General features: G+C 45.3%; 1 non-coding gene across 1 annotated transcript; it reads left to right on the top strand.

The window, feature by feature from the left end:
- The first annotated feature begins 9,440 nt into the window (after positions 1-9,440).
- Positions 9,441-9,515, top strand: Trnat-ugu. Its single transcript has one exon. It is a non-coding gene; the product is annotated as a tRNA-Thr (tRNA).
- Positions 9,516-13,831: the final 4,316 nt, after the last annotated feature.

Below are 13,831 nucleotides of genomic sequence, written 5' to 3'. Positions count from 1 at the left end.
ATGTCGTATGTGCCAGTCGACTGCTTGGGTTCAGCGCAGTAAAATGGATTGACATGGAGTCTCGACAGGAAAGCACGAAGGAGCTATCCACTTCGGACTCGCCCGTGAGCAGACCGCAAATGAAGTTAACCGATTTTAAATTTATCTGTGCGGACTGTCTGCGTGTCCAAAAGGAATGGAGTACCACTCGCAGCCACGTAATAAGGCGTAAGAAGACTTGTACAAAAATCCTAACCGACAGCGATTCTCCACCTTGTCAGTGACAATCAGTTTCAAACACGACAGGAAATGCTGCTGTAAGTGAATGCAGGCCCATCGCAACGAGTTTACGAGCAAACATGGTGAAGGGAGAAGCATGCAATGGACATTTGGTACTACATAGAAGGCCTTTTATCTCAGTGGCAGATAAAGCTGTACATCTTCAGTGGGCCAAACAGCACATACACGGGGGAGCAGCCGATTGTAGTCTTGTGATGTGGTTTGACGAGTGGTGATTCCGTATTTTCTTCAAACTATGCAAGGTGTCGAAAGATACGACGGTCCAGTGAGATGTTTAACACATTGTATGTGTAGAGCGTAGTTCAGACTTGTGAGATATTTTGTCGATGTCCTTCATACCGAGACGTGGGCTCACTCATTCAGGTTGCCGTGAACATGAATCAGGTTGATTATTTCAACATTCTCGCTGACCAAGTGTTGCTCTTTCTTCTACATTTTGCATTTGTCATCGAGAAGATGAAACCAGGCATAATCATGAGGGCTTGTGTTTTGCTGACACGGAACAACGTTCACTTTCAACCGGGTCAGCTCAGAAGACACTTCTTGCCAACTTTACGTTGGGAAGTGTTTGACCGTCCATCCTGAAACTCTGATTATTTATGTTCTTCTTTTCTTCCACCGGAATAAATTTACCTCCTGTGAAAAGTTCTTCAAAGATAAAGTGACAAGGGCTGTCATTCTCTGGTTATAATGGATCGCAACGGACTTTTATGTCACTACAGCATTTAAGATTCTAGTATCAAATTTTATTCTGGAGACAGTAAAGAAGTTAACGATGCACGTTACGTCTTTCTGAAAATGTTTTAGTCATAGATTGTGAAAATTTTTGTGTAACCACCGGTGACAAATATACACGGTCCAGTGACGTTAATGTGAGCACCGCTGATGCTCGACATCAATGTGCAATAATCACTCACAGACTGCAGATGGCAAAACTATCAGTGGAAGGTATATAAAGCGTGTCGGGTGGGGGGGGGGGGGGGGGGGCGATTTATATGACGTCCAAAATGGCATAATAATTGGCTTTCGGGCCAAGGGTGGAAGCGATCTGAAATTGCTAAGTTTGTAACCGTGACGCCTTGGTTAAAGAATACCGTGCACGGCAGAATGGCGTTATCCAAAGCCGGTACCGACGCAGCCTTGGTTCCAACGGGCCATAGATGACAGAGGTGAACCACAGTTTCGGAAATGTGTAGGGGCGAACGGGCGAACAGACGTGCAACTGATCGCATAGATGGACCACGAAGCTCGCTACAGTGTCTCCCCAACAAATGTCCAGCGAATGTTGCTGCGTGTGGGCCTCCATAGCAGAAGCCTGGTTCATTCACCCAAGCTGACTGCTGTTCATCGATGATGAAGGCTGGAATTGGCATCCCAGTGCCGCAACCGGACGTCCAGTGACTGGCGACGGGTGGCCTTTTCATATGAATCACGTTTTATGCTCCATCGGCGTGAAACATCCGCAAACATCCTGCAACAATCGTCAGAAGGATTCAGTCCGGAGGAGGGAGCTTTATGGTCTGGAGAATGTTTTCGAGGCGTTCCCTGGGTGATTTCGTCCTTCTGCAAGGCACACTGGATCAACAGGAGTATTTATCTCTCCCTGGGGACCAAGACCATCTCCACATGTACGCTACTGGCCATTAAAATTGCCACACCAAGAAGAAATGCAGATGATAAACGGGTATTCGTTGGACAAATATATTATACTAGAACTGACTTGTGATTACATTTTCGCGCAATTTGGGTGCATAGATCCTGAGAAATCAGCACCCAGAACAACCACCCCTAGCCGTAATAACGGCCTTGATACGCCTGGGCATTGAGTCAAACAAAGCTTGGATGGTGTGTACAGGTACAGCTGCCCATGCAGCTTCAACACGGTACCACGGTTCATCAATAGTAGTGACTAGCGTATTGTGACGAGCCAGTTGCTCGGCCACCATTGACCAGACTTCTTCAGTTGGCGAGAGATCCGGAGAATGTGCTGGCCAGGGCAGTAGTGGAACATTTCCTATATCCAGAAAGGCCCGTACAGGACCTGAAACATGCGGTCGTGCATTATCCTGCTGAAATGTAGGGTTTCGCAGGGATCTAAAGAGGGATAGAGCCACGGGTCGTAACACATCTGAAATGTAACGTCCACTGTTCAAAGTACCGTCAATGCGAACAAGTGGTGACCGAGACGTGTAACCAATGGCACACCATACCATCACGCCGGGTGATACGCCAGTATGGCGATGACGAATAAACGCTTCCAATGTGCGTTCACGGCGATGTTGCCAAACACGGATGCGACCATCATGATGCAGTAAACAGAACCTGGATTCAACAGAAAAAAATGACGTTTTGCCATTCGTGCACCCAGGTTCGTCGTTGAGTACACCACCGCAGGCAATCCTGTCTGTGATGCAGCGTCAAGGGTAACCGCAGCCATGGTCTCCGAGCTGATAGTCCATGCTGCTGCAAACGTCGTCGAACTGTTCGTGCAGATGGTTGTGGTCTTGCAAACGTCCCCATCTGTTGACTCAGGGATCGAGACGTGGCTGCACGATCCGTTACAGCCATGCGGATAAGATGCCTGTCATCTCGACTGCTAGTGATACGAGGCCGTTGGGATCCAGCACGGCGTTCCGCATTACCCTCCTGAACCCACCGATTCCATATTCTGCTAACAGTTATTGGATCTCGACCAACGTGAGCAACAATGTCGCGATACGATAAACCGCAATCGTGATAGTCTACAATCCGACCTTTATCAAAGTCGGAAACGTGATGGTACGCATTTCTCCTCCTTACACGAGGCATCACAACAACGTTTCACCAGACAACGCCGGTCAACTGCTGTTTGTGTATGAGAAATCGGTTGGGAACTTTCCTCATGTCAGCACGTTGTAGGTGTCGCCACCGGCACCAACCTTGTGTGAATGCTCTGAAAAGCTAATCATTTGCATATCACAGCATCTTCTTCCTGTCGGTTAAATTTCGCGTCTGTAGCACGTCATCTTCGTGGTGTAGCAATTTTAATGGCCAGTAGTGCAATTTCTTTTTCGTCGGCACGATGGCATCTACCAGCAGGACAATGCAATTTGTCACACACCTCGCAGTGCTTCAGAGAACATCGGGATGAGTTACAGTACTCACCTGCCCGCCGAACCCCTCAGACTTAAACCCAATCGAGAAGCTGTGGGACCTCCTCGATCGGGCTGTCGGCGCCATGAATCCTCGACCGAGAAACCTGGCGCAGGTGGCCAAGGCACTGGAGTCGGCCTGGCTCCACATCCCTGTCGGTACCTTCCAGAACCTCTCCGACCCTATTTCTGTATTTCTCGCAGCGGTACGCGCTGCAAAAGGTGGTTTTTCAGATTTTTGACACGTGCTCACGTTAATGTGACTGGACAGTGTAATTCGACAGCTACCGTCAGCGTGAAGACAATGCAACCGTATGTGTTGCAAGTACGATCTGAATGGCAAATACTTCAGTGATGCAGTTTGGAGTTCAGTGTTCCAGCACTGAAGCCGGCTAAAATTACACAGGCCTGCGCCCATATTGGCCGGGGAACAAACTTAGTTCGCTGGTCAATTACTACATCGAGTGCTTAGCGGCGTCACGCGAACTGATTCAGTAATTTGCGTGCAAAAACGAGTTTTTGCATATGTGTCATAGCGCTATTACCCTAACGTGATATCACAGTTTTTTTCGCTTACGTTTCGTAATCTAATAATAAAGCTTGGAGCTGTCAAAATGAACACTCATTTTCGGAATACGCAGTAAAATTGCTTTGGCTTTCTACGCAGCAAAAGAACTTTGCAAGAAGAAGATGAAAGGAACTGTTATTCACAACTTTGCAGCGAACCGCTGTAGCATGGAAATTTGAGAGGAGAGTAGGGGATGGACGAAACGGAAGAGTGTAAAAGGGGGGGGGGGGGGGGGGGAATGTGAACCCACCGTTCGTGTCCTGGCTTATTCACCACGGCTCAATGCACTGCATTTTAGGTAGGCCATGGTCTGAGCTAGGTGGCTAGCTGATGGGGTATGTGGTGTGTCAGTTACACATGCCGGTTAGCTCATACTTCCTTCCTGTCGTTTGAGCTTAACTACTTCTTTTTTGTCCCTGTCCAGCAACTGGGGTTTATAGCACACTTTCAAAGCGGTTTTTCAATTGGGAACCAACCAGCAATGTGGTGCAGTTGGAAGACGCTGTACTTGCATTCAAAAGGACAGCGGTTCTAATCCATTTTCGGGCATCTAAATTTGGAGTTTCCATGGTTTCCGAAAATGGTTTAACGCAAATGCTGGGATAGTTGATTTGAAAAGGTCACGGCTGAGTTCCTGACACATCCTTCCCTCATTCTAACAGTATGCTCTGCCTCTAATGGCCTCATGATTGACAGGATATCAAACACCAGTAGTCTTCCTTTCCTTTCCGATCTGGAAGGAGGATGCGGCAGGTGAGTCGATAAAATACTCGCGATGCTATTTCATTAACTCATTAGGAATACTATCGCTAATACTGTAATGATTATGACGATGATGAAGATGAAAACCATCATAGTCATCTTCATATTTCTGACTTACAAGGACTTGTTAGGACGTGAGATGAAACTATTCCTTCAATCTCTTCAGGGGTTGGCCTAGATGTCGTAGGCCGCTGGGCCTGTGGTTTAAGACTGCTATTAGTATTGATATATTGGACATCTGCTTGACATGCAATAGCCTTGATCATCGGAAGTGATTTACGTATAGGTAAATCTCTTTACAAGCGATACTTACGTTCCCCGGAATGGCTGCGCATACCGAATTCGCGTAAATCGAGAATCACTTTATATGTAAAATATGGGGCTTGAGTTCTCGTTTTCCCACATATTACGTTTAAAAAAGCAGCTTGTCTTAGAGTTTTCACCAAAAATAACTATTATCAGTTTAATGAAATCCATTGTAATGCAAAATTTATACTCTTAAAAATTTAATATTGAAACAAAATAATTCATTAAAATCATTATCTCATCTCCAATGAACTCCCAGCAGGATCTTGTCCCAACCCTTTTTCGTCCTAGGATTTTGAGAGTGGTAGATAATAAGGGGTTTTAACCTGCAATCCACTGTAGCATTTCTTCCATAAAGAAGGCTGCAGGAAGAGAGCGGGATTCCAAGCTGAGTTCAAACAAAAACCTCCATCCCCGTTTACGAGCTTGTCGCTAATTTAATCTCAACAGCCTCTTTAATAACATTGTCCAAATAGCTGGACGTGCATGGCAATATCTCGGTATTGTTATATAACATAAGGTGACCAGTATCCAAACACTATTCGGCAATAGCAGATCTACTTGGCTGCTATAATCGCGTGTGCCGTTTATGCTCAGTACATCGGTCCTCCACGGTCCTGATAGTCTGACCAATATATGCCCTGCCACAGCTGCAAGGAATGCGATATAAACCCGCCTTACGCAAACAAAAGATCATCCTTAACAAAGCACAAAGGCACTCTAATTTTAGATGGAGGTCGGAAAACACATTTCGCATTGTATTTCCGCAAACTACGACCGATCTTGGAAGTGCTTCCTACGTAAGGCAAAAAGGCAGTAGGCTTAGGTGTCGACTCAGTATTATCATAAATCACCCGATGCACAGTTGGTCGATAGCACAACGCACGTTCAATCTGTCTTTCACTGTAACTATTTTGATGAAATGTAGCTTCAAGATGGCCAGCTCAGCTCTCAAAGTCTCAATGTCGGAAATGACGTGCGCCCTGTGTACCAAGTTTTCACGCCGAGCCGGATGGTGACAACTATAAACCTGTAAATACAAGTCAGTGTGAGTACGTTTCCTGTAGACTGAATGTCCGAATGATCCATCAACTTTCGTCCTAACCAAAACGTCAAGAAAGGGAAGGTAACCATCCTCTTCCATCTCCATCGTAAAACGAATGTTTGGGTGGATCAAGTTCAAATGTTCTGAAAAGAAATTCAAATTTTCCCTACCATGAGGCCAAACAACAAAAGTATAGTCAACATATCAGAAGAAACAGGTGGGTTTCAAAGGCGCCGACTCCAATTCACGTTCCTCGAAGTCTTCCATAAACAAATTTGCAGGCACAGGAGACAACGGACTACCCATCACAACTCCATCTGTCTGCTCGAAATACTGGTCACTGAATAAAAAGGAAGTCGATGTTAACACATGCCGAAAGAGATTAGTTAATTCAACACCATACCTAACCTCAGTTAACTGCAACGAATCAAACAAAGGAACACGAGTGAAGAGAGAAATCACATCAAGACTTACTAAAATATCAGAGTCATTCAACCGCATTCGCTCCGAACGACGTAAGAAATCAGCTAAGTTCCAGATATGATGTTCATACCGACCGACTTGTGGACTTAACAGAGAGGCAGATACTTGGCTACACGATATGTCGGAGCGCCGATATTGCTTACTATAGGACGGAAAGGAACTCCTTCCTTGTGTACCTTCGGAAGGCCATATAACCTACGGGGAACAGCACTATAGGTGCTAAGACTCTTGACAGTGTCCTACGACAAACCCCTTTTCTTCAGGAGGCTTTTGGTCTTTCTCTCAACACTTTTCGTGGGGTCGGTATCGATTCTGCGATATGCTGATTCAGATAATAAACATTGCATCTTTTGTACATAATCCTGTTTGTGCAGAACAGCGGTGGTATCGCCCTTGTCCGCGGGTAAAATAACTATATCAAGATCAACTTTAAGAGCGTAAAGCGGCCCTCTCTGGTGCTGTTACATTACTCTTGGGTGGAGGAGCCCTAGTCAACACGCGGCATGCATCTCTCCTAATCTCCTCTGCAGCGTCAGGAGGTAGTCTGCAAACTGCCTGTTCAATTGAACTAATAAAATCAACTACCGGCAAACTTTTCTGTGTGGGTGCAAAATTTAAACCCTTCCGTAGCACGGTTAAGGTTGCGTCGTCAAAAGATTTCTCGGTGCGATGCATCACAGAACGTCGAGATATAAAATCAGACTTCGAGCGATGGAAACGTTCAAACTTTGGAAAGTTGGAAATTTGTGGTAAGGTCTTATGGGATCAAACTGCTGAGGTCATCGGTCCCTAAGCCTACTCACTGCTTAATGTAACCTAAACTAACTTATGCTAAGGACAACACACACACTCATACCTGAGGGAGGACTCGAACCTCCGACGGGGGGAGCCGCAAGGACCGTGACGAGACGCCTGAGACAGCGCGGCTACCCCGTGTGGAGTTCAAACTTTTCCAATTGCAGAGCAGTAACAGAATTGTATTCCCAATCAACTTGAGTCTATGAGGCACCTTTCAACCAATTCCAGGTGAAATCAGACAATTTCGAAGCAACCATTAAATGGAAACGAAACAATTCTTTGTGAACAGAATCCAAACGTCGACGAGTAAAACGAATCATTTCACGCACAAGAGCCAAGCCAGCACGTAGCTTGATGCGATTGGCGGCTGGAGAATTAATATGGTGCACAATCTTGACATATGTTGGGACACGATTTTCATCACGACACCTCAATAAAGACGACAAAGCGCATTACAGTCTAATTCGACAGCTACGAAGTTTATCTAACTTTCGTAAACACAGGTACATTTTCTCCCTGTAGAGGTGAACAATGTGAGACCTGAGGTTCTCTTAGAGTATACAATTTTCAAACAACTTCAGCCAGGTAATATTTATAGCAACCGCCGATATTTCGCCGGGAGAACACCCCGCAATTTTCAAGGCACAAACTGCAACGGACAGGCGATGTTCAGGCAATTCGAAACCTTGGTACATGGCCTGTGCGTTGCAGTTTGTGCCTTGAAAATGGCGCAGTGTACTCCTGCCGAAATATCGGCGGTCGCTTTAAATATTACCTGGCTGAATTCCCGTAAGTTGTTTGGAAACAGGTAATCACTGAGCAAGTGCCACTTGTACAATTAACCAGACAATACGTGTAGTGGATAGCTCCTAACTCCTTGCTAAATTGAAATTACGATTCACGTCTCGACAAACACGAAAGAAGATGTGCTTGAGATGTGCAACGCATTACTGCTTCCGCGTCCTGTTAAGAGATGGCAGCACTGGACTTGAATCTAAAATCGCATATATGCGAAAACGCGAATAGCAAATCAGAGTAGAAGGGGATCTACCTGTATTTCAGCACTGGTTGCACTCCAGGTTGCAGGAAGATACCGTAATTCCTTTTTCTATCCCGCCTTGTGCAGCCTTCTGTTCGACGCATTAACTTCATCTCAATCATTGTTGTACAGTCGTCGAATCTATGTTAGCTAGGTAGCTTCGTCAAAATAAATGAATTACGAAAATGTATAAATACAGAAAATTAGTGCGATGCTTTGTTCATCCAACTCTATGGTAATTCCCTATATTTTCAGTTAGGTAACAGTGATAAGTCTGAGCATCTTTCTTGGAAATTGGTACACACTCAGTCACAAGGAATTCTGAGCTACGGAACACCCGTATTGTCAGGTTAACTGTAGCTGTGGCAGTGGTTTAATGACTACCAGTTTGTTTTCTTAAGTGCGGAAGTATCACTGAATGCCGTAAACTATGCTGGAAACTGCCGGCATCCACCTTTCATCGATGAGTCTCACACAAATGCGGGAGCTCTGATCTCACACATAGTTTTCGTTGGTGGATACAGCGACAAAAGAATTGTCTGATTGACGGACAAAATCATTAAGAAAGTTAGAATCAAAATTTTATAGATACGGAGGAGAAGTAAGGCAGTTATACCTTTTTGAAGAAATCAAGGCATTCGTTGCACTGCTATACATAAATCAAAGAAAAATTTGAGTCAGGACGATCACATTATGATTCAATGTCTGCTTCACTCCTTTCGCCTTCCTCTCAATCACTATCAACCCCCACTAAAGTTATACTTTTATGGATATGGTGTCTGTTCTTTCGGACATCTATGAAAGAACAGACACCATATCCATATAAGTATATAGTTCTGGCAATATCGGCCATGACCTTCCTTTTCTGTGCGGATGCACACATATTGCCCGAACTCTTATGGGACTTGGTAAGAATGTCTTCCACGAGTAATGAGTGTGTTGTTTAGTGACACTACGTATGTAGTATGTGGAAATATAAGGTGAGAATGTGGGTCTCGCGGGAGGCGTGCGTGAGATAATGCCTGCCGTGCCCTCGGTGGCTCAGATGGTTAGAGCGTCTGCCATGTAAGCAGGATATCCCGGGTTCGAGTCCCGGTCGGGGCACACATTTTCACCCGTCCCCGTTGATATATATCAACGCCCATCAGCAGCTGAAGGTATTAATATATAATTCTTATTCCCACTAAAGTTGGTTAAACTACTGCACCATCTAGTTCACCCCAACGTAACATCATAAATTAGCGAGGAAGGACTTATAGTCTGTTACGTTAAGATCGCAGTGTGTTAGTTTGCTGCCGATTGCTACTGTTTCTGTTCTCGACAATATCGTGATTTCTTTTTATTTGGTTCCATCTCTTGCGTATTTCCAGATTACCATTATTTACGCCCCGCTCTCATTTCAACACTACATTAAATACACAATCTGGAATTGCTACTTGTATCCGAGACTCGATAACAGAACAAATGTCTGTATATCAACCCCAAAAAGAGTGGAAGAGTTATTCTCGTTGTTTCGCAGCGAAACGTGGAATTGCGTTGATAGCGGCGGATTTGTCCGGCTGCCACCGCTGGCCGCTGTTCCACTGCCGTGAATCAGGCAACTGTTCGCGATTACCTAAGCCCTCTGCAGCGACCGAAGCCGGCGGACGAATTGCCGACGCTAATGGAGAATTTACAACGGATGAACGCGCTCTGTTCTGTGCGCGCCGCCAAAGAGTCGGCCCCTCCCGCCGTGTTATTAGGGGATCCGGTGTACACAGCGTGGGCAGAACTGCCGGGGGATTGCTCTGCGATCAGGGTGCGGCATCGGGGCTCGTGCGTCAAGTTGGAACCAATTATTGTATGGCAAAACTGCACTCGTTTCGCATGCGTTGAACTGAAGAACGCGCTGATTTTAAGTACGCCCGATTCACTACTTTGTCGTACCCATCGTGTTCGATAGTTGAAGGACCTGCGTGGTTGTTGTTGTTGTGGTCTTCAGTCCAGAGACTGGTTTGATGCAGCTCTCCATGCTACCATATCCTATGCAAGCTTCCTCATCTCGAAGTACCAACTGCAACCTACATCCTTCTGAATCTGCTTAGTGTATTCACCTCTTGGTCTCCCTCTACGATTTTTACCCTCCACGCTGCCCTCCAATACTAAATTGGTGAGCACTTGATGCCTCAGAACATGTCCTACCAACCGATCCCTTCTTCTAGTCAAGTTGTGCCACAAATTCCTCCTCTCCCCAATTCTAGTCAGTACCACCTCATTAGTTACGTGATCTATCCATCTACTCTTCAGCATTCTTCTTGTCTAAACTGTTTACCGTCCATGTTTCACTACCATTCATGGCAACACTCCATACAAATACTTTCAGAAAAGACCTACTAACATTTAAATCTATACTCGACGTCAACAAATTTCTTTTCTTCAGAAACGCTCTCCTTGCCATTTCCAGTCTACATTTTATATCCTCTCTACTTCGACCATCATCAGGTATTTTGCTCCCCAGATAACAAAACTCATATACTACCTTGTTGTTGTAGTGGTCTTCAGTTCTGAGACTGGTTTGATGCAGCTCTCCACGCTACTCTATCCTGTGCAAGCTTCTTCATCTCCCAGTACGTACTGCAACCTTCTGAATCTGCTTAGTGTATTCATCTCTTGGTCTCCCTCTACGATTTTTACCCTCCACGCTGCCCTCCAATACTAATTGGTGATCTCTTGATGCCTCAGAATATGCCCTACCAACCGATACCCTCTTCTATGTCAAGTTCTGCCAAAAAGTCCTCTTCTCCCCAATCCTATTCAGTACCTCCTCATTAGATATGTGATCTACCCATCTAATCTTCAGCATTCTTCCGTAACACCACATTTCGAAAGCTTCTGCGTGGTATGCCTGGATTTCTGGGAGGGGTTCTATACTGTTGACAGTTTAAAAATGTCAGAGCATACAGAAAAGTTTCTCAAATATGTGATGGGCTGGCATACTTCTTGAATGACAAAAACGATCGTTCTCCGGGATTATAATTGTTCAATAGCGTCAGAGGTCGTCGCGGATGCTACTGACACAAATTTGTTGAAGGACAACTCCGTTTTCCACACTGACTGTTACAGAATCTCTGTTATCTACGTCACAGTCAACTGATGTCAGATGTCAGCTATATTGAAGAGCATTTTGTAGACTGAAGCGCCAAAGAAACTAGTACAGGCAAGCGTATTCAAATACATACGTATGCAAATAGCAGAATACGGCGCTGCGGTCGGCAACGCCTATATAAGACAACAAGTGTCTGGCGCAGTTATTACATCGGTTACTGCTGCTAGAGTGGCAGGTTATCAAGATCTAAGTGATTGAAAAGTAGCTGCCACAGGTTGGAGAAAGAGTCTGACTTTCATGTATCCTCAGAGAAAAAAACTGCAGTGTGTGAGTTCTGCAGGATTACGGCAAAACCTCAAATACCTTACATCGCTGCAGCTGGAAAAAGATCCTGCAAGAACGGGACCAGCGACGACTGAAGGGAATCGTTCAGCGTGACAGAAGTGCAAACCTTCCGCAAATTGAAGCAGATTTCAATGTTGGACCATCAGCAAGTGTCAGCGTGCGAACCATTCAACGAAACATCATCGATATGGGCTTTCGGAGCGGAAGGCCCGCTCGTGTACCCTTGATGACTGCACGACACAAACCTTTACGCCTCTCCTGGGCTCGTCAACACCGACATTGGACTGTTGATGACTGGGAATATGTTGACTGGTCAGACGAGTCTCGTTTCAAATTGTATCGAGTGGCAGGACGCGTCTCAGTATGGAGGCAACCTCATGAATCCATGGACCCTGGATGTCAGCAGGGGACTGTTCAAGCTGGCGGAGGCTCTGTAAGGATGTGCGGTGTGTGAAGTTGTTGTGATGTGAGACCCCTGATACGTCTAGATAGGACTCTGACAGGTGACACTTACGTAAGCATCCTGTCTGATCACCTGCATCCATTCATGTCCATTGTGCATTACGACGGACTTCGGAAAATCCAGCAGGACAATGCGACACTCCACACGTCCAGAATTGCTACAGAGTGGCTCCAGTAACTCTCTCCTGAATTTAAAAACTTCCGCTGTCACCAAACTCACCAAACATGAACATTATTGAGGATATCTGGGAAGCCGTACAACGTTGTGTTCAGAAGATATCTCCATCCTTCGTACTCTTACGGATTTATGGATAGCTCTGCAGGATTCATGGTGTCAGTTCCCTCCAGCACTACTTCAGACATTAGTTGAATCCCTGCCAAGTCATATTGCGGCACTTCTGCTTGCTCGCGGGGGCCCTGCATGATATTAGGCAGGTGTACCGGGGTCTTTGGCTCTTCGGTGTATGTACATCCTTGTGCCAGTAGGTCTGCGGGACTAAGGCCGTTCACTGTTGTAAGATAATGAAACACCTACTGCCGTCCTTACGTTATTTATTGTGTATCTATTAGTTTCGGAGCTTCAATCCATCATCTTCAGGTCTTAGTTGATGCTGATGGGGTTATCACAATCCATATATACGATGCATCAGTTGATGGCTGGAGAGACGATATCGCAATTGCAGGTAGTCTGCGTAAACCAGTTGTTGGCCACTGAAGCATCGTAATATTGATCGTGACAACTCCTTCATCATTAACTAAGGCATGAAGATGGTGCACTGAAGCACCGAAAGTGATAGCTACACAGTAATCGACAACATAAGGACGGCTGTAGATGTTTCATTTTATTTCAATATTCAAGTGCGTACTCCTACACTCGGGAAGTTACACCGTTGTCCTTTGTTGGTATATAAAATTGCACATCTGCCATTTTCATACTTAACCATTGTCGTTGCAGTCATAAACGAGAGCAACGTCCTGTATTCGACAAAACTTTTCGGCAGTGGCGTTATTTTCAAGCATTCCATATTGAAATGACTGATATACCGGGTGATTAAAAAAGAATCAACAAATTTCAGTTGCTTATTACAGCACACTATAAAAGACAGAAACACACTGCGCTTGTCACTGGATAGAGAAAGATTCAGAGATCTGAGATATCTGATCTGCTCTTTGTAGCAGCACGCCGACTAGATTACAAGAGAAATCATTTTGTGTGTCGAAATTTATGCGTAGCCAGCCCATTGTTCGAGTGCAATGAACATTCCATCGTCATTTCGCCAAGCAGTTTTGAGAACGGCATACAAAATTCTTGGAAGTTGGTTGCATGTTCAATGTGATGACAATGCGAGCGTATCCAAGATGAGTTCAAGTGGAGTCCTCGGCAGTCCACAAGGCGGACAGTCGAGGAAATTCAACTTCCTCAACAACGCTGTGGCGTGTTCTGAAACGACTCCTGCACATGAAACCTTACAAGTTGCAATTACGGCAGCAATTGTGTCCCGGTGACCATAACAGAAGGTAAGAATTT

The sequence above is a fragment of the Schistocerca piceifrons genome, chromosome 1 (assembly GCF_021461385.2).
Source record: "Schistocerca piceifrons isolate TAMUIC-IGC-003096 chromosome 1, iqSchPice1.1, whole genome shotgun sequence".
Taxonomy (NCBI): domain Eukaryota; kingdom Metazoa; phylum Arthropoda; class Insecta; order Orthoptera; family Acrididae; genus Schistocerca; species Schistocerca piceifrons.
Note: the sequence above shows the minus strand (reverse complement) of the source record. Positions and strands in the feature narration are given on the sequence as shown.